General features: G+C 45.7%; 1 protein-coding gene across 5 annotated transcripts in view; it reads left to right on the plus strand.

Moving 5' to 3' along the window:
• The window catches only part of NCOA1 (nuclear receptor coactivator 1), a 581,329-nt gene that overhangs the window by 165,912 nt on the left and 387,920 nt on the right, over nucleotides 1–27,497 (plus strand). For all 5 annotated transcript variants that reach the window (XM_073561908.1, XM_073561912.1, XM_073561913.1 and 2 more), the window contains exon 2: nucleotides 15,521–15,693. The gene's annotated coding sequence lies outside the window, so the exon portion shown is untranslated. The remainder of the gene's footprint in view (nucleotides 1–15,520; nucleotides 15,694–27,497) is intronic.

Raw genomic sequence — 27,497 nt, forward strand, 5'->3', positions numbered from 1 at the left:
TCTGACTTCTATACCAGGAAAGATCTTTGAACAAATTATTAAACAACATGTATGTCAATACCTGGATAAGAATGAAGTGATTAAACAGAGTCAGCATGGGTTTCTAACTAATAAGTCATGTCAGACTAACTTAATTTCCTTCTATGATGGTATCACTGATTGGGTGGATCAAGGAAATGCTGTAGATATAGTATATCTTGACTTCAGCATAGCATTTGACAAAGTCTCTCATACAATCCTTATTGAAAAAATGACTAAGTATGGAATGGACAAGGCAACTGTTAGGTGGATTCATAACTGGCTTAGTGATCGGACCCAAAGAGTGGTCGTAAATGGCTGCACATCCAGTTGGAAGAATGTCTCAAGTGGGGTACCACAGGGCTCTGTCCTGGGCCCTGTATTGTTCAACATCTTTATCAACGATTTATATGAAGGAATTGAGGGTAAACTGATTAAATTTGCTGATGACACAAAGCTAGGAGGGATAGCTAATACTAGAGAAGAGAGAGAGAGGATTCAAAAAGATTTAAATAAACTGGAGAAGTGGGCAGCAACTAACAGAATGGTTTTTAACAGGGAGAAATGCAAAGTACTACATCTGGGCAATAAAAATGAAAAAAGCATATATAGAATGGGAGGAATAGGGCTAAGTGACAGCACATGTGAAAAAGACTTGGGTATACTAATAGATCACAGACTGAATATGAGTCAACAGTGTGATGCAGCAGCAAAAAAGGCAAATGCAATTCTAGGATGTATTAACAGAAGCATACAGTCTAGATCACGTGAAGTCATTATTTCCCTCTACTCCTCTTTGGTCAGACCTCATCTGGAATATTGTGTCCAGTTTTGGGCACCACATTTTAAAACAGACATCAACAAACTGGAGCAAGTTCAGAAAAGAGCGACCAGAATGGTGACCGGTCTGCAAACCCTGTCTTATGAGGAAAGGTTGCAGGATTTGGGAATGTTTAGTTTGCAAAAGAGAAGACTGAGAGGAGACTTAATAGCTGTCTACAAATATCTAAAGGGCTGTCACATTGTAGAAGGATCAACTTTATTCTCATTTGCACAAGGAAAGACTAGAAGCAATGGGATGAAACTGAATGGGAAGAGACACAGATTAGATATTAGAAAAAACTTTTTGACAGTTAGAGTGATCAATGAGTGGAACAGGCTGCCACGAGAAGTGGTGAGTTCTCCTTCAATGGAAGTCTTCAAACAGAGGCTGGACAGACATCTGACTGGGATGATTTAGCGAATCCTGCTTTGAGCAGGGGGTTGGACCAGATGGCCCAGGAGGTCCCTTCCAACTCTACGATTCTATGATTCTATGATTCCTCTGCACCCTGCTTCTCTGGTGCTGCCTGAGTGGACTCCTGGTGGGCATCTGAGCTGGTCAACATCTCTCCTGACATTAAACACTCCTCCTCATGTGTCCCTGCCACCACATCCTCATCCTCCTGAGCCTCTGCCCCTGCCATCACTAACTCATCAGGGAAGACTCTGCAGATGTTGTGCCAGGCGTCTGGACAGTCCCTGTGAGGGTGGCCCATCCTACCACAGAGGTTGCACCTGACGTCCCGGCAGTCTGCAGCGACATGGCCGATTGCCCCACACAGATTGCACTTCACCACAGTACAGGCGTTAGCCAGATGACCTTTCCCACCACATTTGAAGCACTTTCTGGGTTGCCCGGGATAATAACACCATCCCTTCTCCCTCCCAATGAAGAAGGAGTTGGGTAAGTGGGCAGTGATGGTCTCACATTGCCGCAATTTTACCAAGACCCGCCACCCCATTGTCCAGATACCATCCTCATCTCTGACCTTGGTGAGTCCAGAGACGAGGTCACAGTGTCTCCGGAGCCACACCTCGATGTCCTGTGGAGGAACGGCCTCATTCCAGAAGGTGATGTTTACTGTGACAGTGTCTGGTCTGGAGATAGGAACCAACACAAACTTATTCCAGCCCTCAGCATCTCTGAACTTGGGGTAATTGGCCCAGAATCTATCCAGGTCAGACATGAGCTTGAAGCTGACCTCGTAGCCCTGCCTGTCCTGAAGATTAGACACCGCCAGTATCTCATTTGCCACAAACCCCATCTGGCCGCAGAGCAGCTCTCTCACCACATACCTGCGTTGTGGCAGATCCTCCTTGGCACCTATGTATTTAAACCGCACCACATTAATGCGCTTGAATGTCTGGCCGGTATACCTGGCGCTGGAAGTGAAGGATGGGGCGCCGCGGCTCCAGGCATTCCTGGGGGGCACCTGCCGGGTCACACTGGGCTGACTGACAGGGAGAGGGCCTGCAGCAGGGGGGGCTGTCACACCTTGTGGACTAGATGGCAAAGGGGGATAGTCACACATATCATGCACATTATCATAAGCAGCATCATTATCAGACAGTGCGACGTCCATTACAGAATGTGAAACCCCTCCAACCCCCGACCCCATGGGCACAGCATCCCCAGCCACAGTCTGTGCTTCAGCCTCGGCCTCATCAGCACAAACAGTCTCACAAATACTGTCCTGCTCCTGTGTGGGGCATTCTGGGACCTGTGGTGCCTCTGCTGGAGTCTGCAGTGTGTGCTCCTGTTCACACTCGGCTGCCTCAGCCTCATCAGCACAAATAGTCTCACGTATACTGTCCTGCTCCTGTGTGGGGCATTCTGGGACCTGTTGTGCCTCTGCTGCAGTCTGAAGTGTATGCTCCTGTTCACACTGAGCTGCCGGCTGCTGCAGCTGTTTTCCCTCCTGGAAGCAGAAGCGGGCAGCCTGTAACACTGGCCGTGTCCGCTGCTGGGGGGTCCCGTCCTGAACATCAGGGGTCCTGGCCTCTACAGCACAGTCCTGCTTATAGGAGGCGAACCGCTCGCGGTTCCTGTAGGTCTCTGCCAGGGGCCCCATGCTCTCCAGCACAGATTCAGTGTCCTGCACAACACTCGCCAGCTGTACACCCAGTGTGTTCAGTCTCAGGTCATAGGCCTCATTACTGGCAGGATTAGTGGTCTTTAGGCTATAGATGAAGTCTACCTCCATTTGCAGCGCTTTTTTTTGCTGCTGTAACTCACCCAGTTTTCGGACAAGTCCCGGTATCTCATCCGCTAGCTGCAGCTCGGGTGCATGCGCCGGCCCCACAGGCTTAGTCTTGACCACGGGTACAGGGGTTTTTGAAGACAGTCTTGTGCGGGTCCACCACGGATGGTTTTGTGGCCCCTTGGCTGGATGCAGGCTCCGCAGCAGGGTTATCGCTGCCACCTGACTGCGACCGTGTGCGTCCTGACCGCGCCATACTGCCATGTTGCTGTAGGTTCTCCTGCATTGTCTGCCTTTCCAAAGACGTCTGTCTCTGCCTGGGAGCAGGAGAGGTGATCTGCACAGCTGGGGCCGATCTCACCTGTGCACCTGGCAGGAGCTGCTTACTGACTGGGGAGCTACAAGGCTTCACATTCAGCTGGATTCCATCACTCACTGACACATTGCCTTCTTGTTTCTTTGCTGGAACTGGAGAAGGTTTTCCTCCCAAAACTTTAGTCAAAGCTTTCTCCTCCTTCACAGAACTGCTGCAGCTTTGACTCGCTGCATTCACTGGACTCACAGTGGCTTTGGGATTAACATTCCCATTAGTAGAAGCCTGGGAGGCTAGTCCCAGTGTAGGCCGGGAAGCCTGGGCCTTGCCAGGGGAGCTTCCCCGCCCAGGGTGGCCCCTCCCTGGGCTTGCTCCAGACATCAGGAGAACCACTGACACACAACCTCACAGCTAGGAGGCAGTATTATAGTAGTTATATTCTTGTACATAGGAGGCAGTATTATAGTCATTATATTCTTGTACATAGGGGCAGTATTATAGTAGTTATATTCTTGTACATAGGAGCAGTATTATAGTAGTTATATTCCTGTACATAGGGGGCAGTATTATAGTAATTATATTCTTGTGCATAGGAGCAGTATTATAGTAGTTATATTCTTGTACATAGTGGTCAGTATTATAGTAGTTATATTCTTGTACATAGGAGCAGTATTATAGTAGTTATATTCCTGTACATAGGGGGCAGTATTATAGTAATTATATTCTTGTGCATAGGAGCAGTATTATAGTAGTTATATTCTTGTACATAGTGGTCAGTATTATAGTAGTTATATTCCTGTACATAGGGGGCAGTATTATAGTAATTATATTCTTGTGTATAGGGGCAGTATCATAGTAGTTATATTCTTGTATATAGGGGGTAGTATTATAGTAGTTATATTCTTGTACATAGGAGCAGTATTATAGTAATTATATTCTTGTGCATAGGGGCAGTATTATAGTAGTTATATTCTTGTACATAGGAGCAGTATTATAGTAGTTATATTCTTGTACATAGGAGCAGTATTATAGTAGTTATATTCTTGTACATAGGAGCAGTATTATAGTAGTTATATTCCTGTACATAGGGGGCAGTATTATAGTAATTATATTCTTGTGTATAGGGGCAGTATCATAGTAGTTATATTCTTGTATATAGGGGGTAGTATTATAGTAGTTATATTCTTGTACATAGGAGCAGTATTATAGTAATTATATTCTTGTGCATAGGGGCAGTATTATAGTAGTTATATTCTTGTATATAGGAGCAGTATTATAGTAGTTATATTCTTGTACATAGGGGCAGTATTATAGTAGTTATATTCTTGTACATAGGAGCAGTATTATAGTAATTATATTCTTGTGCATAGGGGCAGTATTGTAGTAGTTATATTCTTGTACATAGCAGCAGGATTATAGTAGTTATATTCTTGTACATAGGGGGCAGTATTATAGTAGTTATATTCTTGTACATAGGAGCAGTATTATAGTAATTATATTCTTGTGCATAGGGGCAGTATTGTAGTAGTTATATTCTTGTACATAGCAGCAGGATTATAGTAGTTATATTCTTGTACATAGGGGCAGTATTATAGTAGTTATATTCTTGTACATAGGAGCAGTATTATAGTAGTTATATTCTTGTACATAGGGGCAGTATTATAGTAGTTATATTCTTGTACATAGGAGCAGTATTATAGTAGTTATATTCTTGTGCATAGGGGCAGTATTGTAGTAGTTATATTCTTGTACATAGCAGCAGGATTATAGTAGTTATATTCTTGTACATAGGGGGCAGTATTATAGTAGTTATATTCTTGTACATAGGAGCAGTATTATAGTAATTATATTCTTGTGCATAGGGGCAGTATTGTAGTAGTTATATTCTTGTACATAGGAGCAGTATTATAGTAGTTATATTCTTGTACATAGGGGCAGTATTATAGTAGTTATATTCTTGTACATAGGAGCAGTATTATAGTAATTATATTCTTGTGCATAGGGGCAGTATTGTAGTAGTTATATTCTTGTACATAGCAGCAGGATTATAGTAGTTATATTCTTGTACATAGGGGCAGTATTATAGTAGTTATATTCTTGTACATAGGGGAAGTATAGTAGTTATATTCTTGTACATAGGAGTAGTATTATAGTAGTTATATTCTTTTACATGGGGCAGTATTATAGTAGTTATATTCTTGTACATAGGAGCAGTATTATAGTAATTATATTCTTGTACATAGGAGCAGTATTATAGTAGTTATATTCTTGTACATAGGGGCAGTATTATAGTAGTTATATTCTTGTACATAGGAGCAGTATTATAGTAATTATATTCTTGTGCATAGGGGCAGTATTGTAGTAGTTATATTCTTGTACATAGCAGCAGGATTATAGTAGTTATATTCTTGTACATAGGGGCAGTATTATAGTAGTTATATTCTTGTACATAGGGGAAGTATAGTAGTTATATTCTTGTACATAGGAGTAGTATTATAGTAGTTATATTCTTTTACATGGGGCAGTATTATAGTAGTTATATTCTTGTACATAGGGGCAGTATTATAGTAGTTATATTCTTGTACATAGGGGGCAGTATTATAGTAGTTATATTCTTGTACATAGGGGCAGTATTATAGTAGTTATATTCTTGTACATAGGGGGCAGTATTATAGTAGCTATATTCTTATACATAGCGGCAGTATTATAGTAGCTATATTCTTACATAGCGGCAGTATTATAGTAGTTATATTCTTGTACATAGGGGCAGTATTATAGTAGCTATATTCTTGTACATAGGGGCAGTATTATAGTAGCTATATTCTTGTACATAGGAGCAGTATTATAGTAGATATATTCTTGCACATAGGGGGCTGTATTATAGTAGTTATATTCTTGTACATAGGAGCAGTATTATAGTAGATATATTCTTGCACATAGGGGGCTGTATTATAGTAGTTATATTCTTGTACATAGGGGCAGTAATATAGTAGTTATATTCTTGTACATAGGAGCAGTATTATAGTAGCTATATTCTTGTACATAGGAGCAGTATTATAGTAGATATATTCTTGCACATAGGGGGCTGTATTATAGTAGTTATATTCTTGTACATAGGAGCAGTATTATAGTAGATATATTCTTGCACATAGGGGGCTGTATTATAGTAGTTATATTCTTGTACATAGGGGCTGTATTATAGTAGTTATATTCTTGTACATAGGAGCAGTATTAGTTCTTGTATAATGAAGGTAGTATTTTGTTTTCTTGTCATAGCAGCAAATGAATAGCTATGATACAGAAATGTGCTCAGGGCCTTTGTGCTGCACTTTCCACCCTCTAATATTATGGTAGGAATGCACCTAAGGTTACTTTTACATGGCAGTGATGAAACCGTGAGGACGCCATAGATTTTGCACTAAGCACTGGAGAGGATTCTAGAGGCAGAAAGAATCGGACATTTTCCCAAAGGTTTTGTTTATGAAAGTTCTTTTCATGTCTTAATCCCGTCTCGTTCTTGGCACAGCATATACGACCCCTGCACTAATCCATACATCCAGCCTCAGACAGAAAGTCTCCAAATGTAAACTCTGTGTGTGGGGCAAAGCCCGTGACTTTACCACTGAAGGAGATCTTTAGTTTGGGATGTACAACAGGACAAAAATGGGAGCAGATGTCATTACTATGGGGGAACATATGTCCTTGTCCTAGGTGTATATGTATCTGATTTACAGCGCTCGGCCTCAGGACTTGTAGATCTGGTTCGCTCAATGCAAAAACAGCTAGGAGAAAAATGTCAAGAATTCTCCTCGGCTGAAAGATTCCACTTTACCAACAAACTCATAAAGTTACTAAAAGCCATGTAAAAGTCTTGATAACGGCGTGAGTCACATATGCAAAGTGTTCTGCAGATAAGCTATTGACTCATAAAGGAGGCGATACTCTATGCAATAACACGGGGGAGAGTACTTTACCCATACAATAGCTTGCGCCTCGTTGGGAAGTCGTCCAGGAGAAAGTCTTCTCGTGATGATGACTAGCGGCTCGGACAGCACTCCTACAGCAAAGATGCAGGGCTAAGGAGGCGACATTGTGGACAGTGCTGACGAAGAGTGCAACGTACCCCAATATATTCTTGGTGGTCCGAGATGCTCCTAAACTGCTCTCCTTCCACTTCTCAATAATATCACTCACAGGGGGAAATACACGGGGGGGGACAGAATATTATACAGCGGGGGGCAATGGGACTGGATGAGAAACCAGAATGCAATGACTAAGACTTGTCTCCGATGCTTATCCTCCATTCGTGCCTGTCGGCCTCAGCCTCGTCCCATTTTTGCTCCCTTTTCTCGGTTACCTGCATTGCTACATAACTTTCTTACATTTTTGAGATGTCAGGATGGTTCACTTACATTCATTGTTTGCATTTATTTGACTCGTCAAACCAGAAACCGTCCCGAAGTTCAGGAATGACAGAGGTGCCTGAGTCAGCAACAAAAACTTTCCATCATGGATCGACCACAGTAAATATCAGAATTTTTTTTTAACCCTGGATACTCATTTTGTTTCTTCTGATAAGTGGTTGCCAAATATTCTGGTGCCATTTATTGGTTGGGGGGGGGAGGTGGGGGCAATTTACCAAATTGAGTTGCCAAAATCTCCTTGAAATACAAAACCTGAACTCCGGTCTTATAGCTGTCGCCTTCGCCGGCACATTGCATTAATCTTTAGGACTGGAGATACAGGAAAGATCTGTATCTTTGTCCTGTGTTAGCCAGTAGATAGAAGAATATTCAGGATTGAGAGTCCTCAGTGGTTGATACCTTTTAATGGCTAACTGAAAAGATGGTAACACACTGCAAGCTTTTGAGACTACTCAGGTCTCTTCATCAGGCTAGACTAATACAAAATCTGAAGGATAACATATTTATACAAAAGACAGCACAGAAATAACCCAATAGCTAAGACAAGTGATGTGAAGTGGAATAGTCATTATGGGGGAGTGATAAGCATAAATATTGGAGCAGTTCAAAGATAAGCAGTGTGAAGGTTTTATTGCCCTCTGGTTCTGTGTTGTGATGACCCCAGAAGGTCTAAAGAGCAAATTCCTTAATTGATGTAAAAAGACATAAATCCATGCAACATATTCATTCCTGCACTGAATGTTTGGAAAGTTTTCATAAATTTGTACTCTGAGATTCTTCTTTCTCTCTGAGACTTGAAGCTACCTCAATTCTTTTTTCTCTTATTGTGTGACGATGAGCATTCATCCTTGTTCTCCGTTTTTGCCCTGTCTCACCCACATACAGACCCCCAATTGGACATTTAGTACAAATAATTAAGTACACCACATTAGATGTGATGAAAACTTTCCAAACATTCAGTGCAGGAATGAATGTGTCGCATAGATTTATGTTTTTTTTACATCAATTAAGGAATTTGCTCTTTAGACCTTCTGGGGTCATCACAAGACAGAACCAGACAGAGGGCAATAAAACCTTCACACTGCTTATCTATGAACTGCTCCAATATTTATGCTTATCACTCCCCCATAATGACTATTCCACTTCACATCACTTGTCTTAGCTATTGGGTTATTTCTGTGCTGTCTTTTGTATAAATATGTGAATCTTCAGATGTTGTATTAGTCAATGCCTGATGAAGAGACCTGAGTAGTCTCGAAAGCTTGCAACTTGTCACCATCTTTTCAGTTAGCCATTAAAAGGTATCAACCACTGAGGACTCCCAATTCTAAATATTCTCTTAGGACTGGAGAGAGATTTTAAGTTTATCATTTTAAACGCTTTATGAAGGCCAATATGCATTTGTATGACGGATAATTAATGGGATTTATTCTACAGGACTTATGTAAAATGGCAAAAAGATCGTATTAACAAGGTTAAGAAAGAGGGCTGGGATAAGAGTTAGAGGTATGTGTAGGGTTAGAGTTATGGCTATGTATAAGGGTATGGTTGGGATGAGCGTTAGGGCTTGGTGTAGGGTTAGGGCTAAATGTAAGGTTCGGATGAGAAGGCTACATGTAGGAATTAGGACGTGTATTAGGGCTTAGTGTAGGGTTAGTGTTAGATGTAGGGTTAGGATGAGCATTAGGGAAAGGTATAGGGTTAGAGCTTGGGCTATGGCTATGTCTAGGGATATGGTTAGGATGTGAGGTACTAGATGTAGGGTTAGGGTGAGAAGGCTACGTGTAGGTTTAGGACGTGGGTTAGTGTTAGATGTAGGGTTAGGATGAGCGTTCGGGAAAGGTATAGGGTTGGAGCTTGGGTTATGGGTAGGTCTAGGGATATGGTTAGGATGAGAGTTAGGGCTTGGTGTAGGATTAGGGCTAGATGTAGGGTTAGGATGAGAGCGATACTCATAGGTTTAGGACTAGAATTAGGGCTTAGTGTAGGGTCGAGTCTAGACATAGGGTTGGGACGAGGGTTAGGTGTAGTGTTAGGATGAGCGTTAAGGAAAGGTATAGGTTTAGGGCTTGGGTTATGGCTATGTCTAGGGATATGGTTAGAATGAGAGTTACGACTTGGTGTAGGGTAAGGACGAGGGTTAGGGATAGATTTAGGGCTAGGATGAGAGGGCTAGATCTAGGGCCTTGGCAAGGCTTAGGGCTTGATGTAGGGTAAGGATGAGCTTTGGGGTTAGATCTAGGGTATGGGCGAGGGTTAGGGCTTGGTGTAGGGTTAGAATGAGAGTTGGTGATGGGGTGAGTACTAGGGTTAGGGCTAGGTGTAGGGTTATGGCTATGTCTAGAGGTGGGGTTAGGATAAGAGTAAGGGCTAGGTGTAGGGTTAGGGCTAGGGTTTCGGAAACATAGTTATATACAAAATACAAAAACTAATGCAAAATATATCATAGTAATCTATAACTTTTACATTTTTAATATTTTGTCGCAAGCGGAAAAAATATCTACTGTATATAGAGGTGTTATCAGTCATTTTAATCGTATTTCTCTAAAAATGCCCCAGTGATTAGTGTGAAAAGTACCATATTTCTCATTTTTATTTTGAATACAGATTGTGATATGAAAAAAAACAAAAAACATCCCCAACATGAAGCCTAAAAACCTGATTTACATGTTATTAATTTTCCTTTTAAGTCTTTAGCCCCAGTCCATCAGTTTTCTGACCACAGTTCCCACTGCAGCCATGTGATGGACAGCGGAGGAGATTATGCCGCGCACGTCCAGCTGGAGTCTTGATATTCGCAGTCGTCTTTCATCCAGACTGATCGCACGTATCAAGCGAAACGCGTTATTTGCCAGAAGGTGAATATTAATGTGTTTTATTTTATAAATGGATAAGGAGAGAAAAATTGAATAAAACCGTTGCTCGGAGGTCACAGAGAGAATGAATGACGGTGGAGCAGTTTACTCCTCGCTTCTCTTCCCTGCTGACCCTCTAAGTGTAGTCAAGGATTAACGAATCCATTAGTGGCACCAAAATTATCAGAAGTGAACGTTCTAAAAATTCATCATCCCTGAGCCTGTGTCCTTGCCGCCACCCAGTTCATTCCTAGTTTCACAAAGAGAATTATGGTCTCTGAAAATTGTACAAATTTTCAACAAGAAAAAAAAGTCATCCCTTTATTGCCTTTATCCAATTATTTTCAACAGTTACCATTGTGCCCTTTAAAAGGTCTATTAAAGGGGTAGTCAAGCCATGGCAAATGAGCCCCTCTTGTAGAATGTGCAGCTCTGCGGAGAACCGCAGCTCCTTTATTTTCCTCTATGCATCCTACATTTTCTAGAACAGTGTCTCCGCCCCTTGATCCTCATGATCGGGTGGGATTACTTTAGTCTTACTATATAAATGATGCCCTCTCTGAGTGATTTGCCATTACTTGATGTGAAAGTACACTACCGTTCAAAAGTTTGGGGTCACCCGGACAATTGTGTTTTCCATGAAAACTCATACTTTTATTAATCTAATGAGATGCCAAATGAATTTATAATCTAGTCCAGACATTGACAAGGTTCGAAAAAAAGATTTTTATTTGATATAATAATTTTCTCCTTCAGACTTTACTTTCAGCACAGAATGCTCCATTGCAGCAATTCCAGCATTGCAGGCCTTTGGCATTCTAACAGTTAATTTGCTGAGGTAATCTGGAGAAATTTCCCCCCATGCTTCCAGAAGGCCCTCCCACAAGTGGGTTTGGCTTGATGGGCAGTTTTTGCGTACCATACGGTGAAGCTGCTCCCACAACAGCTCAGTGGGGTTGAGATCTGGTGACTGCGCTGGCCACTCCATTACAGATAGAATCCCAGCTGCCTGCTGCTTCCCTAAAAAATAGTTCTTGCATAATTTGGAGGTGTGCTTTGGGTCATTGTCCTGTTGTAGGATGAAATTGGCTCCAATCAAGCGCTGTCCACAGGGCATGGCGGCGTTGCAAAATGGAGTGATAGCCTTCCTTATTCAAAATCCCTTTTCCCTTGTACAAATCTCCCATGTTACCAGCACCAAAGCAACCCCAGACCATCACATTACCTCCACCATGCTTGACAGATGGCGTCAGGCTCTCTTCCAGCATCTTTTCAGTTGTTCTGCGTCTCACAAATGTTTCTGTGTGATCCAAACACCTCAAACTTGGATTCGTCTATCCATAACACTTTTTACCAATCTTCCTCTGTCCAATGTCTGTGTTCTTTTGCCCATATTAATCTTTTCCTTTTATTAGCCAGTCTCAGATATGGCTTTTTCTTGCCACTCTGCCCTGAAGGCCAGCATCCCGGAGTCGCCTCTTCGCTGTAGACGTTGACACTGGCGTTTTGCGTGTACTATTTAATGAAGCTGCCAGTTGAGGGCCTGTGAGGCGTCGATTTCTCAAACTACAGACTCTAATGTACTTGTCTTGTTGCTCAGTTGTGCAGCGGGGCCTCCCACTTCTCTTTCTACTCTGGTTAGAGCCTGTTTGTGCTCTCCTCTGAAGGGAGTAGTACATACCGTTGTAGGAAATATTCAGTTTCTTGGCAATTTCTCACATGGAATAGCCTTCATTTCTAAGAACAAGAATAGACTGTCGAGTTTCACATGCAAGTTCTATTTTTCTGGCCATTTTGAGAGTTTAATGAAACCAACAAATGTAATGTTCCAGATTCTCAACTAGCTCAAAGGAAGGTCAGGTTTATAGCTTCTCTAATCAGCCAAACTGTTTTCAGCTGTGCTAGCATACTTGCACAAAGGTTTTCAAGGGTAATCTAACCATCCATTAGCCTTCTTCCACAGTTAGCAAACGCAAAGTACCATAAGAACACTGGAGTGATGGTTGCTGGAAATGGGCCTCTATACACCTATGAAGATATTGCATGACAATCCAGAGGTTTGCAGCTAGAATAGTCATTTACCACATTAACAGTGTATAGAGTGTATTTCTGAATCATTTAATGTTAGCTTCATTGGAAATAACTGTGCTTTTCTTTCAAAAATAAGGACATTTCTAAGTGACCCTAAACTTTTGAACGGTAGTGTGTATTACTTTTATGGTCAGTGAGGCAGGACAAGGGTTAGGTCTAGGCAATTGCCTAAGGCGGCAAAAGAAAAATAGGCAACATTCAAGGATTTAGAAAAAAAAATTGTGACTTTACATTTCTACCAGTGTCATCCTGTATCTTTATAATCAATGATTCTACTAAGGCTCAAGAACCTAGTGTGGGAATATCTTGAAGTCACCACCAGTGGTTGTTTAGGTCCTCACGGTCATGGTATCCATTTGTTTTTGTGGTTCCGAGATGGGTTTTTACAAAATTATGTAATATATATAAAGCTCAAGTGTGTGTGTGTGTGTGTGTGTGTGTCCGGGATTGGCATCCGCACCGTCGCAGCTACAGCCACAAAATTTGGCACAGTCACACGTCTGGACCCCGAGAGCGTCCTAAGCTATGTTGTGAAGCGAAATTTTAACCCCGCGCGTTCCAATTCACCAAACAATTTTGCCCCTGTCTACATACTGGGGAAACAGTGTGTGTATCAAGCCCCGGTCTCTTCAGCAAGTTTTTATATAAAGTTATTTGCAGTGTTCTATTTAGCACATTTTCCTTCAAAAACTTAAAAAAAAAAACAAAACTCTGGTAAGTCCAAAAACACATTAAATTCATGTTTTTATTAAATAACTAGCTGAAGAGCCCGGCGCTGCCCGGGCATAGTAACTAACTGTGGTTAGTTCTAACAAATTATAATTATCCTCCATCCCATAGTCCCGTGCCCATATACCCATCATACATATCCATCCCATAGTCCCGTGCCCATATACCCATCACACATCCTCCATCCCATAGTCCCATGCCTATATACCCATCATACATATTCGCCATCCCATAGTCGAGTGCCCATATACCCATCACACATCCTTTATCTCATAGTCCCATGCCCATATACCCATCATACATATCCTCCATCCCATAGTCCCGTGCCCATATACCCGTCATACATATCCTCCATCCCATAGTCGAGTGCCCATATACCCATCATACATATCCTCCATCCCATAGTCCCGTGCCCATATACCCATCACACATCCTCCATCCCATAGGCCCGTGCCCATATACCCATCATACATATTCGCCATCCCATAGTCGAGTGCCCATATACCCATCACACATCCTTCATCTCATAGTCCCATGCGCATATACCCGTCATACATATCCTCCATCCCATAGTCGAGTGCCCATATACCCATCATACATATTCTCCATTCCATAGTTCCGTGCCCATATACCCATCACACATCCTCCATCCCATAGTCAACCATTATGACATCATAATGAGCGGCGGGGCTTGCAACCTATGATGACATCAGCGTCGCCATGGCAACCATTGTGACATCATAATGAGGGGCGGGACTTGACGCGCACACACTTTTTCCCCAATATGTAGACAGGGGCAAAATTGTTTGGTGAATTGGAACACGCAGGGTTAAAATTTCCCCTTACAACATAGCTTAGGACGCTCTCGGGGTCCAGACGTGTGACTGTGCCAAATTTTGTGGCTGTAGCTGCGACGGTGCGGATGCCAATCCCAGACATACATACATACATACATACATACATACATACATACACACACTTGAGCTTTATATATTAGATTGTCTATTGGGTTGGATTCACACGAGCAGCTGAAGTTTTGTTTTTCGGTTCCGTCTTAGGAACAGAAACAAGGATCCACCATAAGAAACACATGTATCCCATTATGGCAACGGAAGAACTCTATTAATTATCTTGGGGTCTGTTTGATTACCATTTAGATATAAGTCATTTTAACAGAGGCTCCAATGCCAATGTGAATGTAGCCTTATATGAGTGTGAATAAGTCATGTCATTAAAAGTATACAAATATATATACTACCTCCCCATTACTAGAACTTCAGAGAAACTTCTCAGTCTATATTGAATTAATAACGGAGACGGAAAACAAAATGGTGTTTGCACATGCTAAGAGGTATTCTTCTTCCCAGCTCTCTGAACATTGCCTGTGTTTGCTGTGCTACGTTGTGACAGAGACAGGAACGATGTCAGGGTGAAGGAGGTGCTGCTGAGGAGCTTGCCAGCAGCCTGCTGCAATCAGCAGTAAGGTTAATTTTGACAGTTGTCAGTCCATTGCTGTATACCAGTTGTCTACCTCTGTTGCCTCATGTGCGACTAAATAACCACTTTACTGTCTGTAAAATTCATGGTCTGTTACCCGTGTGCGTCTGTAATATTACGCCGTCCCTGAGTGGACACCAAGGGCCATTGTTTCAATGCTCTTAAAAGGAGCAAAGAACCACATTATCTAAAATAAAAAGGTCGACCCACCTTCCACATAAAAAGTCTGGTAAGCCTGTCTCGCCCCGGATAAAGGACCAGAGCGATCGGCTTCTATCTTTCAATTACGACAACCGTGTAGGGTTCTCCGCATCCAGGATCCTAGGAGTCAAAACTTGAGAAACATCCTAATAACACATCAAAAGCAAGTTTAATCTGCACCATTAAATGTAACCTAAAAATATTACTCGCTTCTCGATGGTAGGGCCTCCAAGATTTGACCGCCCCAGTTGGTCAGGGCAAACGCCGGTCAATACTAGCTCAGTGCACTTAATTGTTTAATGTAATTGGGTATTTTGACGTTACCAGAAACGCGTTTCTTATCTTATTTCTCTTCATTTCCTTCCATAGATCTCGGTAATTGATGCAGAACCTCCTGCCGCAAGCGTTCATTTAGAGCCCGTCAATGGGAGATCAATGAGCTTTCTTCCTGCTGCTTCACCATCTCACCTTTTCCCTCCCGAGTTAATTTCTCGACCAGCTTCAGTTCCCATGAGTTCATCGGCCGTTCCGGAAAGCTAAAGGTAAGTTCTGAGTCCAGATTTGCTTCTCGGAAAGTTCTTGTCACATGTATGGATCCTACGGATTCAATACGTGGACTAGAGTGCAGTGACATGACCGCGCAGACGTCTTCTTCAAGCTCTTTCGCTGCCGCCACAAAGTTGAGCGTCTTCTCGTAATTGAAAATAAATGACTGATAGGAGTTCTTATTGTTGTTACGGTTTGGAACATTGTTATTCCAGAATTGTAAAACTAAATTGCGATGGATGTTTTCTTGCTTTTTGTGCTTTGTTGAAAAGGTCTTATATTTGCAATGAGATGTGATTATGGGTGCAATATTGCACATAGATTTACACTCTCTATAGTTTCGGGGCTTACGTTAATACATGGAGCCTACAGAAAACTATGGAACGAGGTCCTAATTGGCCTTGTCAGACTGGGCCAACAAAGGACCAGTGAACCCTACAGGGTCTGATACAAAGCTAAGCCTCAAAGGTCCAAAAGGGGTCAACATCATTTGGAGGAGATCACTGACCACGAGACCTATTTCTTATGGGATCAGTCACAAAAAACCTATTGACCTTACTGATATGTCCCTTTAGCGCACTCCTCTCCCACCCCATAAATTTGCATCTAGACTCTAAAGATTCAGTCGATAATACAACATCTGTTATGTCTTACCTGGAATACTAGGTTTATTAAGTGGCTCAGTGTGGCAATGTAGCAGAGCCCAGCGATGTAGCAGAGCAGGGGAAGTCAGCAGGCTCAGTGGAAGAGGAGTAACAGAGTTGATCGATGTAGATTAGCAGAGCGATGTAGGAATACTAAGTTCAATAAGTGGCTCAGTGTGGCAGTGTAGCAGAGCCCTGTGATGTAGCAGAGCAGGGGGAGCCAGCAGGCTCAGTGGAAGAGGAGTAACAGAGTTGATCGATGTAGATTAGCAGAGCGATGTAGGAATACTAGGTTCAATAAGTGGCTCAGTGTGGCAGTGTAGCAGAGCCCTGTGATGTAGCAGAGCAGGGGGAGCCAGCAGGCTCAGTGGAAGAGGAGTAACAGAGTTGATCGATGTAGATTAGCAGAGCGATGTAGGAATACTAGGTTCAATAAGTGGCTCAGTGTGGCAATGTAGCAGAGCCCTGTGATGTAGCAGAGCAGGGGGAGCCAGCAGGCTCAATGGAAGAGGAGTAACAGAGTTGATTAATGTAGATTAGCAGAGCAATGTAGCAATACTAGGTTTAATAAGTGGCTCAGTGTGGCAATGTAGCAGAGTCCAGCGATGTAGCAGAGCAGGGAGAGCCAGCAGGCTCAATGGAAGAGGAGTAACAGAGTTGATTGATGTAGATTAGCAGAGCAATATAGCAATACTAGGTTTAATAAGTGGCTCAGTGTGGCAATGTAGCAGAGCCCAGCGATGTAGCAAGCAGGGGGAGCCAGCAGGCTCAATGGAAGAGGAGTAATAGAGTTGATTGATGTAGATTAGCAGAGCAATATAGCAATACTAGGTTTAATAAGTGGCTCAGTGTGGCAATGTAGCAGAGTCCAGCGATGTAGCAGAGCAGGGAGAGCCAGCAGGCTCAATGGAAGAGGAGTAACAGAGTTGATCGATGTAGATTAACAGAGCGATGTAGCTATACTCGGTTTATTAAGTGGCTCAGTGTGGTGATGTAGTAGAGTAGGGTAGTTTCCAAAATTCACTCCAAGTGACGCACATGCATGCCCCTCATAGTGTGCAGAGAGTATAAAAGGTTTCTGTTACCCAGCAGCAGAGATCAGACACAGGCAGGTAGAGCGAGGAATTCAGAGGATGAAGATGCTGTGCCGTATGGCCAAAAGGACTATGTCTGAGCTAGCTAGCAAGTGGGGGTGAGTAGCATTTACCATTAAGGGCCACAGAGATGCTGCCTGAATATTCAGGCAACGATCTGCCATCTGATCCTGCTTATAAGAACACGGCAACCCAATGCGCCTAAGGACTGAGATACTCAGCTGGAAAAACATAGGCACGGCTCTTTGCATCACATAGTGGCCATAAACGGTTTTGCATGCTTCCATATTTGAAGAGCTCTAGAAAACTGATTCTTTCCTTGAAGTTAAATCATAGTAGCACTACACGAACTCTGGAATGATACGCAGTATTTTTAATAATAAATTGACTCTCTATTTGGTTGTTTCTGTTGAAGCGTATGCAGATTTTTGCTGTACAATAGACTTCACCTCCAGCCTGCACAGACTTGTTTTCAGCCTCAGCCCCTCCTGCTGAACGTTGATGCTGCGTAGATGGTACAGTATACAGGGCTTTACATTATGTTACATATCAGTAAATGCTACCTTTCGCAACCTAGAGAAATCCGCTACCTTTATAGATCAGCCCTGTACTTTCCAGATCTGCAATCAGCCGCTCCCTCAACAATGCGGATAATCCAGTTACGAAGGTGGAAATGTGGCTGATCTGCTGCTATCATCTGTTTAGTAAACTCTGACACAGTCGTGTTTCGTTTTACATTATCTCTCGTTTTTTTATAGAATTTGATATGTCTGTGACCCTCTCACACTCCTTATTTTCAGTAAATTTCCATAGCCTGAGAGTAAAGTAATTTTCCTGCGCGATCAGGTTAATGCATGAAAGAAGCAGCAAGATTTACTGCATATAAAGACTAGTAACATAATGGCAGAGGCGGGTATAGGTTTCCCGGTGCACGGGGCAGGGGCTCAGTTTGGTCCTTCCCCCAATATTCAGTGAAGCACTACAACCGCGGCTTCATTGAGTGAAGCGCGTTAACACGTGACCGTAAGTATGAAAATGGCATCTGAGTGGTCATGTGATGACCGATGGGACCAGCTAGCGGAGACGAATCCTGACAGTGAGTGTATTACACGCTATTAGGATTGAACATGCTACATTTTATAAAGGGGTTTCATCCTAAACCTAAACCTGGACTATCCCTATAATGCTTCTAACATAAATTCAAATGGAGTAACCCATAACTTGTCAGATGGCAAAATGTGTTAATATCATGGCCAAGTATCACGTAATCTTACAAGTTATGAATTCTTACACGAGTACAGGATCAGAATCAATAACAGCACAGGAATTTGTTAGCAGAAACACCATCAATACAAAAATACATCCCCAAAACCAACATCTGTACAAGAATGCATCAGCAGAACCACCAAAAATACATCCCCAAAACCAACATCAGTACAGGAATGCATCAGCAGAACCACCAAAATTACAAAAATACATACCCAAAACCAACATCAGTACAGGAATGCATCACCAGAACCACTAGAAGTACGAAAATACATCACAAGGACCATATTGGTGGTACAGAAATACAGTATCACAACCCTAATCAGTACAGAAATACATCACCAGTATCACCATTACTACATGAAATGTAGCCCCAAAATTCCAATTCCCCCGTGCTCCACTGTTGCGGCAGACCCTCATTATTGTGCTACATGTGAGCCCTTCAGAGAACAAACTGCTTCTGTTACAGCTGAATATTTCACATCGTGACTCCTCAGTCCTGAGCACCTGCTGACATTTTTCTGCACCCTGGTTCCTATGTTTCCATGCATACTGTAGCTGAGTCACTTGTCCTTGTTTCCAAGAAGAATATTTTTGACCACATTTCTTAGATTAACACCACGTCTGGCGAGAAGTCTCTGAACAGTAGATGAGGGCAGCTGCTTCCACTTGTTGCTGCCACTTCTGAGCTGATGGCACTGCTGGACATTTTCCAATTTTTAAGGGAAGTATGATATGTTTTTTTTTCTGAAGGATCTTGTTTTCTTAGCCGACCACTGCATCTACGGTCTTCCATGTTGCACATTTCTTGGTGATTTTTGAACCTCAGTCTGCTTTCAAATCTTTGCCTGGGAGACACCTTGCTGATGCAGTATAACTACCTTGTATCTTGTTGCTTTCCTCAGTCTTGCCATTGTATATGACCTGTGACAAACTGTCTTATAAAACCTCACTGTTGTAGCAGAGTTTTGTTGTTTCTCGTCCAGTTTTAAGCCTCCAACACAGCTGTTTGTTTCCCACAAAATTCCTGACTTTCAGCAAGTATCTAAAAAAAAAATTTATGAAAGCAGTGTCACCAAAATATCAATGGGATTTAGATTTCTTTTTTGAGTATCCAAATTATTTTTGGAAGCTTCTTACTTTGCACTATTCCCCCCCACACACACCTGTCTAAAACGTTTGCATAGTGCTGCACTGTAGTAGTTTCTGTATGTGGAAAGTCCCTGTTTTTCTGATATCTGCAAGTGATGATTACATTTAGTTTCATTAAAGTTTCCTCCATTTTTAGATACATTTTAATATCTCTCGAGTTTTTGCAAATTAAAATTAAAAAAAAAAAAATGCAATTAAAGTGATATGTTATAATTTAATTTGTATCTAATATTTTAAGTTTAAATAGATATAATAAAGCTTAGAAAAAATAGAATCACATGCGGTAGAATTAAGAGCCGAAATGTCACCGAGCTATCAGACGGCTTCAAAAATACCTGCCGAGTAACTTTTGTGAAGTTAAAGTTGTTATGGGCTGCCAGGGCCTGCTTTATGGAAAGTGGACCATGCACCGCAACAAATAAATGGACACTCCAAGTAGTATCATATCCCTCCATATAGTATCCAAAAAATACCACCATATAATACCTAAATAATATTTCTTTAACCCCTTTCTGCCAGATGACGCACTATCCCATCCATGTGCCTTGAGACATCTGGGCAATAAAATTGAAAAAAGCATATACAGAATGGGAGGAATAGGGCTAAGCAACGGCACATGTGAAAAAGACTTGGGAATACTAATAGATCACAGACTGAATATGAGTCAGCAGTGTGATGCAGCAGCAAAAAAGGCAAATGCAATTCTAGGATGTATTAACAGAAGCATACAGTCTAGATCACGTGAAGTCATTATTTCCCTCTACTCCTCTTTGGTCAGACCTCATCTGGAATATTGTGTCCAGTTTTGGGCACCACATTTTAAGAAAGACATCAACAAACTGGAGCAAGATTAGAGAAGAGCGACCAGAATGGTGACCGGTCTGCAAACCCTGTCTTATGAAGAAAGGTTGCAGGATTTGGGAATGTTTAGTTTGCAAAAGAGAAGACTGAGAGGAGACTTAATAGCTGTCTACAAATATCTAAAGGGCTGTCACATTGTAGAAGGATCAACTTTATTCTCATTTGCACAAGGAAAGACTAGAAGCAATGGGATGAAACTGAATGGGAGGAGACACAGATTAGATAATAGAAAAAAACTTTTTGACAGAGTGATCAATGAGTGGAACAGGCTGCCACGAGAAGTGGTGAGTTCTCCTTCAATGGAAGTCTTCAAACAGAGGCTGGACAGACATCTGTCTGGGATGATTTAGCGAATCCTGCTTTGAGCAGGGGGTTGGACCAGATGGCCCAGGAGGTCCCTTCCAACTCTACGATTCTATGATCATCGATCAGCCGTGCTCACGGGGGGAGTGAAGCTGATCACAGCCGGGTGTCAGCTGTGAGCGGACACAGACCGCTCCCGGCACTTTAACTCCCGGCACACTGCGATCAAACATGATCGCAGTGTTCCGAAGCTGGCAGATGGGCTGAAAGCCCCTCTGCCTTTGGATCGGAGATCCCGCAGCATGACACGGGGTCCCGATCGCTGCCATGGAGATCCGATGTCATAACGATGGCATCCGGGTCTCCAGACCTGAGAGACTTCCTGTCATGCGCAGTGACGACCAGGAAGTCTCTCTGGTCAGTATAAAATGCATGCAGCGATGACAGATTATATGTCACGACCCAACCTATAAAACTGTCCCACTAGGTAACCCCTTCAGTGAACACCATTAAAAAAAAGGCAAAAAAAAATCCTTTATCATCATACCGCCGAACAAAAAGTGGAATATCGCGCGATCAAAAAGACGGATATAAATATCCATGGTACTGCTGAAAATGTCATCTTGTCCCACAAAAAACGAGCCGCCATACAGCGTCATCACCGGAAATATAAAAAAGTTATAGCTCGCAGAATAAAGCGATGCAAAAATAATTATTTCTCCTTCGTCTCATTGGGGGACACAGAGACTGTGGGTGTGTGCTTCTGCCGTCTGGAGGCTGACACTAAGTATACAAAAAAAGAGTTAGCTCCTCCTCCGCCGCATACACCCTCGCCCCCAGACCGGGCGTAACTCAGTTTTTGCTTAGTGTCTGATGGAGGCACACGCAGTCTGGAGCTCCAGACTAGGTTTTTTTTTTTTTTTTTTCCTTTCTTTGAAGATAAGACAGGGGCGACGGATCCTATAGAGAGGGTCCGATCTCCCCAAATCATCAACGGGCGACCACGTGTGAGTAGTCCTCCACGTGTTTTCTCTCCCGCACCGAGGGACACATCTGGGACTTTTCCCCAGACAACCATTTTTCTTTTTTATTTTGTAAAGAGGGGCAACGCATCCTGATAAGAGGATTCGATTTCCCCATGAACTACAACGGGCGAGCACGTGTGAGCGATGGGCGATCCCCAACGGACTCCACGTTTTGTTCCTCTCCTGCAACGCGGGATTTCAGGTTGCCCCTTCCACCCCTAGGTAGTGACACCAGGGGTGCAGTTGGAGGCGCAGGTGAGCCAGGGGATCGAAGCATCCACCCCCAGTAGCCTCCCCCTCCCCGCCCAGGGATGGGGTTGAGAGCACCCCAAGAGAGCCCCCTCCGGCGGCCAGGCTCACCTTTTTTTGTAGGGTCACCCCCCGGAACGGGACCCCCCAGAATGCGCCGCGGGGCTGTCTGTTCCCCCGCCCGACGGGGTTACTTTTTCTCACGGGGCCCGACTCTCTCCCCGGTGGAACCCGGTGCGAGTAGTGCCACATGCGGAGTGCGGCCAGAAGTCCCGCCGGCGGCCGCGGTCCCCGCGGTATGGGGAGATCCGCAAGGCCTGCCCGCCCCTTCCGGTGGTAGCCGGAAGCCCCGCCCACTGACTTCCGGCAGCCCGGGGGGCGCGGCGGGCGCGCAGTGACCGGGGAGCGCGCGTCCCCCTCCCCCTCCCCCTCCCCCTCCTCGCAGGTCCCCGCCGGAGTACGGCTGAAGCTCCGCCGGCGGCCGCGGTTCCCGCTGTATGGGGAGGGCCGCGAGTTCCGCGCGAGGCCCGCCCGCCGCTTCCGGTGGGGGCCGGAAGCCCCGCCCACTGACTTCCGGCGGCCCGGGGAGCGCGGCGGGCGCGCACAGTGACCGGAGACTCCCGCCCCCTCCCCCTCCTCGCATTTCCTCGCCGGAGTGCGGTCGGAAGCCCCGCCGCCTCTCTCCAGAGTGCACCGCAGTGCCCCCGGCGAGTAACGGCACGTGAAGCAGCTCGTCCACGTCTCAGGGTTTTCGCTGCGTCCAGAGCACCCCGTGGAAGAGGTGGGACGTTACCGGTGGGTGAGTGCATCCCCGTTTCGAGTGCCGCACTGGTTGTCAAGGAAGGGGTTACCCTCCTCCTCCTACCCTACCCTGCAATATGTCTGGCAAAGGGAAAGCTCACTCTTTCCTATACGCTGTTTGCGTTTCCTGTGGGGTCAGGCTGCCTAAGGCGCAGCCGGGTAAATTTTGCGAAGCCTGTGAGTCGGAGCGAGCCCAGGAGCCCCCCATTGTTGCAGAGCCCAGGGGTCAGGACCCCCCAGAATGGGCAGTGTCTTTATCGCATTCTATGATGTCCCTTACGAAGGCAATTGAGTCCCTTCGGGGCCCGGGCAGGGTCAAGGATGGTGGTCTGCCAGCGGAAGACAGCTCGTCCACGTCTCAGGACCCTTCGTCCGTTAGGGGCCGCTCCAGCACCAGACAAGCTCATGGTAAGAGAGCTCGTTCTCCGTCGGCCGGGCCCTCTGGGGAGTCGGCGGCGATTTTTAGGGCATCTCGTTCCCTGTCGCCAAGCTCAGGAAGCGATCAGGACGAGGGCGAGGAGGAGGAGGAGGAAGCCTGGAATCCAGAAAGCCTGGGATACCAGGACTCGGTGGACAGCCTCATTGAGGCGGTCAACCAGACTTTAGAGATCGAGGATGATGTGTCCACGGCCTCAGGTCACAAGGTCTCCTTCAAGAAAACCAGGCGTCCGCATAGAAGGTTTGCCACACATCCGGAGTTCGAGGAGCTAGTCCAGAAACATAGGGAACACCCGGATAAGCGCTTTGCAATGCAAAAGGCGCTGCAAGCAAAGTATCCGTTTCCTCCTGAACTCCATAAAGGGTGGGTGGAGTGGCCAGTAGTGGACCCACCGGTGTCACGTTTAGCATCAAGATCGCTATTGTCGATACCCAGCGGTTCTTCTATTAAGGACCCAACTGATCGCCTCATAGAGGGGCTTGCCCGCTCAGTGTATGAGGCAGCAGGGTCGGCTCTGGCCCCCTCCTTTGCGGCTACCTGGGTGGCTAAGGCCATGGTTTCATGGGCAGACACTCTGCATAGGGCCCTCCAAGACAGGGATCTGCCCGCGGAAATCTTGGAGGTGACAAATCAGATATCAGGAGCGAGTGATTATCTCGTCGGCGCCGCTCTGGATGCGGCCGAGTGTTCGGCTGTGGCAGCAGCAAATGCGATCGCCGTAAGGCGAGCATTATGGCTGAGATTATGGAAAGCGGATTCTATCTCTAAAAAATCCTTGACCTCATTGACTTTTCAATGCAATCGGTTGTTCGGTGAAAAGCTTGATAAGCTTATCTCAGAAGCCACAGGGGGGAAGAGTAGTTTTCTACCGCAGCAGAAGAGTTGGCCGGCATTCAGGCAGACGCAGAGGCGTTTTCGGCCCTTTCGTAGCTCCTGGAGGTGGACTTCGGCCAGGGCATCCACCTCCGCAAATGATGGTCAGATTAGGGAAAGGCAAGTTTCTTACAGGGCCAATCCGCTGGGTAGAGGCCGAGGCCGTTTGCCCAGAGCGAGGGGGGCCAGATCACAAAAGCCTCCAGCAAAATGACTCGAGGCACTTCGTACCTACGGACGACAGAGTGGGCGGACGCCTACTAAGGTTCAGCCACGTTTGGGTCGCAGTGGCACGCGACGCTTGGGTGGCAGAACTGATATCGTCCGGGTACAAGATAGAGTTTGTCGGACTCCCGCCACGGCGTTTCTTCCGTTCCCGGCTCTCCGGAACAGAATCGCAGGCGGAAGGTCTGTTGCAGGCTATAATGACGCTACAGCGCAACGGGGTCATTGTCCCAGTGCCGAAAAGCGAAGAGACGCAAGGTTTTTACTCCAACCTGTTTTCAGTCCCCAAAAAGGACGGGACAGTAAGGCCAGTACTGGATTTAAAGATCCTGAACAAATTTATCAGGGTCAGGCGATTCCGGATGGAATCCCTCCGTTCGGTCATTTCAGCCATGGATCCAGGGGAATTCCTGGCCTCGATCGATGTGCAGGATGCATATCTACACATCCCGTTTTTTCCTCCACACCAGAGGTTCCTGCGTTTTGCGATCGGAGGGCGACATTTCCAATTTGTTGCTCTGCCCTTCGGTCTGGCCACTGCCCCCAGAGTCTTTACAAAGATAATGGCGGTGGTTATGGCCATCCTGCATGCTCGGGGCATAACGGTACTACCCTACCTGGACGACCTTTTGGTAAAGGGGCCGTCGTTTCAGGCGTGCCAGGAGAATGTCGGTATCACTCTGGATACCCTGGCCCGCCTAGGTTGGCTGATCAATCGGAACAAGTCGTCCTTGGTTCCGGCTCAGAGAATCGTATTTCTAGGCATGGTTTTCGACACCTCCCAGGGGCTGGTGATCCTCCCTCAGGACAAGGCGCAAAGGATCAAACAGGGGGTACGGAACCTTCTTCAGCCGGGCTCCAGATCCATCCGGTACGGCATGAGTGTGTTGGGCAGAATGGTGGCGGCGATGGAGGCAATCCCGTTTGCCCAGTTCCATCTCCGTCCGCTTCAACATGCGCTCTTGTCAGCATGGGACCGAAGGCTGCTTTCCCTCAATCATCGGTGCAGTTTGTCTCCACCGGTCCGACGGTCACTCCAGTGGTGGACTCGCGACTCGTCTCTGGTTCAGGGGAAACCCTTTCCCCCGGAACAGTGGTTGGTGGTGACGACCGATGCAAGCCTGCAGGGTTGGGGAGCAGTTTTCCAGAGTCACACAGCCCAGGGGCGGTGGTCCTTTCGGGAGGTAATTCTCCCGATCAACATTCTGGAGATACGGGCAATACGATTGGCCCTGCAACATTTTCAGCGTTGGCTGACAAACCGGCCGGTGCGCGTTCAGTCGGACAATGCTACAGCGGTAGCGTATGTGAACCATCAGGGGGGCACGCGCAGCCAGGCAGCCATGCGCGAGGTCGGGCTGGTACTGCGTTGGGCCGAGAAAAACCACGTGGTAATTTCAGCGGTGCACATTCCGGGAATCGAAAACTGGGCGGCGGATTTTCTCAGCCGACAGGGGGTCGCGGCAGGGGAGTGGTCCCTGCACCCCGAGGTTTTTCAACAGATCTGCCAACGGTGGGGGACACCAGACGTGGACCTTATGGCATCCAGAGAGAACGCCAAGATTCAAAGGTTCGTCGCTCGATCCCTCGACCCGCAGGCAATCGCAGCAGACGCTCTGGTGCTTCCGTGGAGCCAGTTTCGGCTCCCGTACTTGTTCCCCCCGCTACCTCTGCTTCCAAGAGTCATCAGAAAGATAAGGAGAGAGAAGGTTCCAGCAATTCTGCTGGCCCCAGACTGGCCTCGGCGGGCCTGGTATGCAGATCTGGTTCAACTAGTGGTGGACGTACCCTGGCGTCTCCCAGATCGGCCGGACTTACTGTCCCAGGGGCCGATCTGCCATCCGAACTTAGGGGCCCTGTGTTTGACGGCGTGGCCATTGAATCTTGGCTGTTAACACAGGCAAGATTCAGGCGTGATGTGGTGGCCACGATGGTGAGTGCCCGAAAGCCTTCCTCGGCGAAGGTATATCATCGGACTTGGGAAGTGTTTTTCCGTTGGTGTAGGGATCGCGGAGTGGCTCCTCTGGTTTTTTCGATCCCCAACGTACTGGCTTTTCTGCAGGCAGGGCTGGACGCGGGATTGGCTCCGAGTTCGCTCAGAACGCAAGTCTCGGCCCTGTCGGTGCTTTTCCAACGAAAGGTCGCTTCGGTCTGGCAGGTTAGGACGTTTATGCAAGGGGTCGCACATTTAGTACCCCCCTATAAGGCACCGATGGAATCATGGGACCTGAACTTAGTGCTCAGGGCCCTTCAGGAGCCTCCCTTCGAACCGTTACAAGAAGTCTCCTTACCTTACCTGTCCAGGAAGGTCGTTTTTCTGGTAGCGATAACATCTATTAGGCGGGTTTCGGAACTGGCGGCTTTATCTTGTAAACCGCCGTTCCTGACTTTTTATAAGGATAAAGTAGTTTTAAGGCCAACTCCCCCCTTCTTGCCGAAGGTTGTCTCTGCATTCCATATCAACGAAGACATTGTCTTACCCTCGTTTTGCCCGGCACCGGTGCATAGGGTAGAAAAGGCATTGCACACCCTGGATCTGGTAAGAGCCCTTAGGAGGTATGTGACAAGGACAGCGCCATTCCGCCAGACAGACTCTCTATTCGTGATTCCAGAAGGGCGGCGGAAGGGACTCGCTGCGTCCAGAGCGACTTTGGCCAGATGGGTTCGTCTGACAGTCCAAGAATCATATCAAATCAGTGGCACGCCGATTCCGGCAGGGATCAGGGCACACTCGGCTCGAGCAGTGGGTGCCTCATGGGCACTGCGACACCAGGCTTCAGCGGAACAGGTGTGCAAAGCAGCTACCTGGTCCAGTTTGCATACGTTTGTCAAACATTATAACGTACATACCCAGGCATCCTCGGATGC

Source organism: Dendrobates tinctorius, unplaced genomic scaffold (genome assembly GCF_039654945.1).
Source record: "Dendrobates tinctorius isolate UK_male_01 unplaced genomic scaffold, ASM3965494v1 ptg000332l, whole genome shotgun sequence".
Taxonomy (NCBI): domain Eukaryota; kingdom Metazoa; phylum Chordata; class Amphibia; order Anura; family Dendrobatidae; genus Dendrobates; species Dendrobates tinctorius.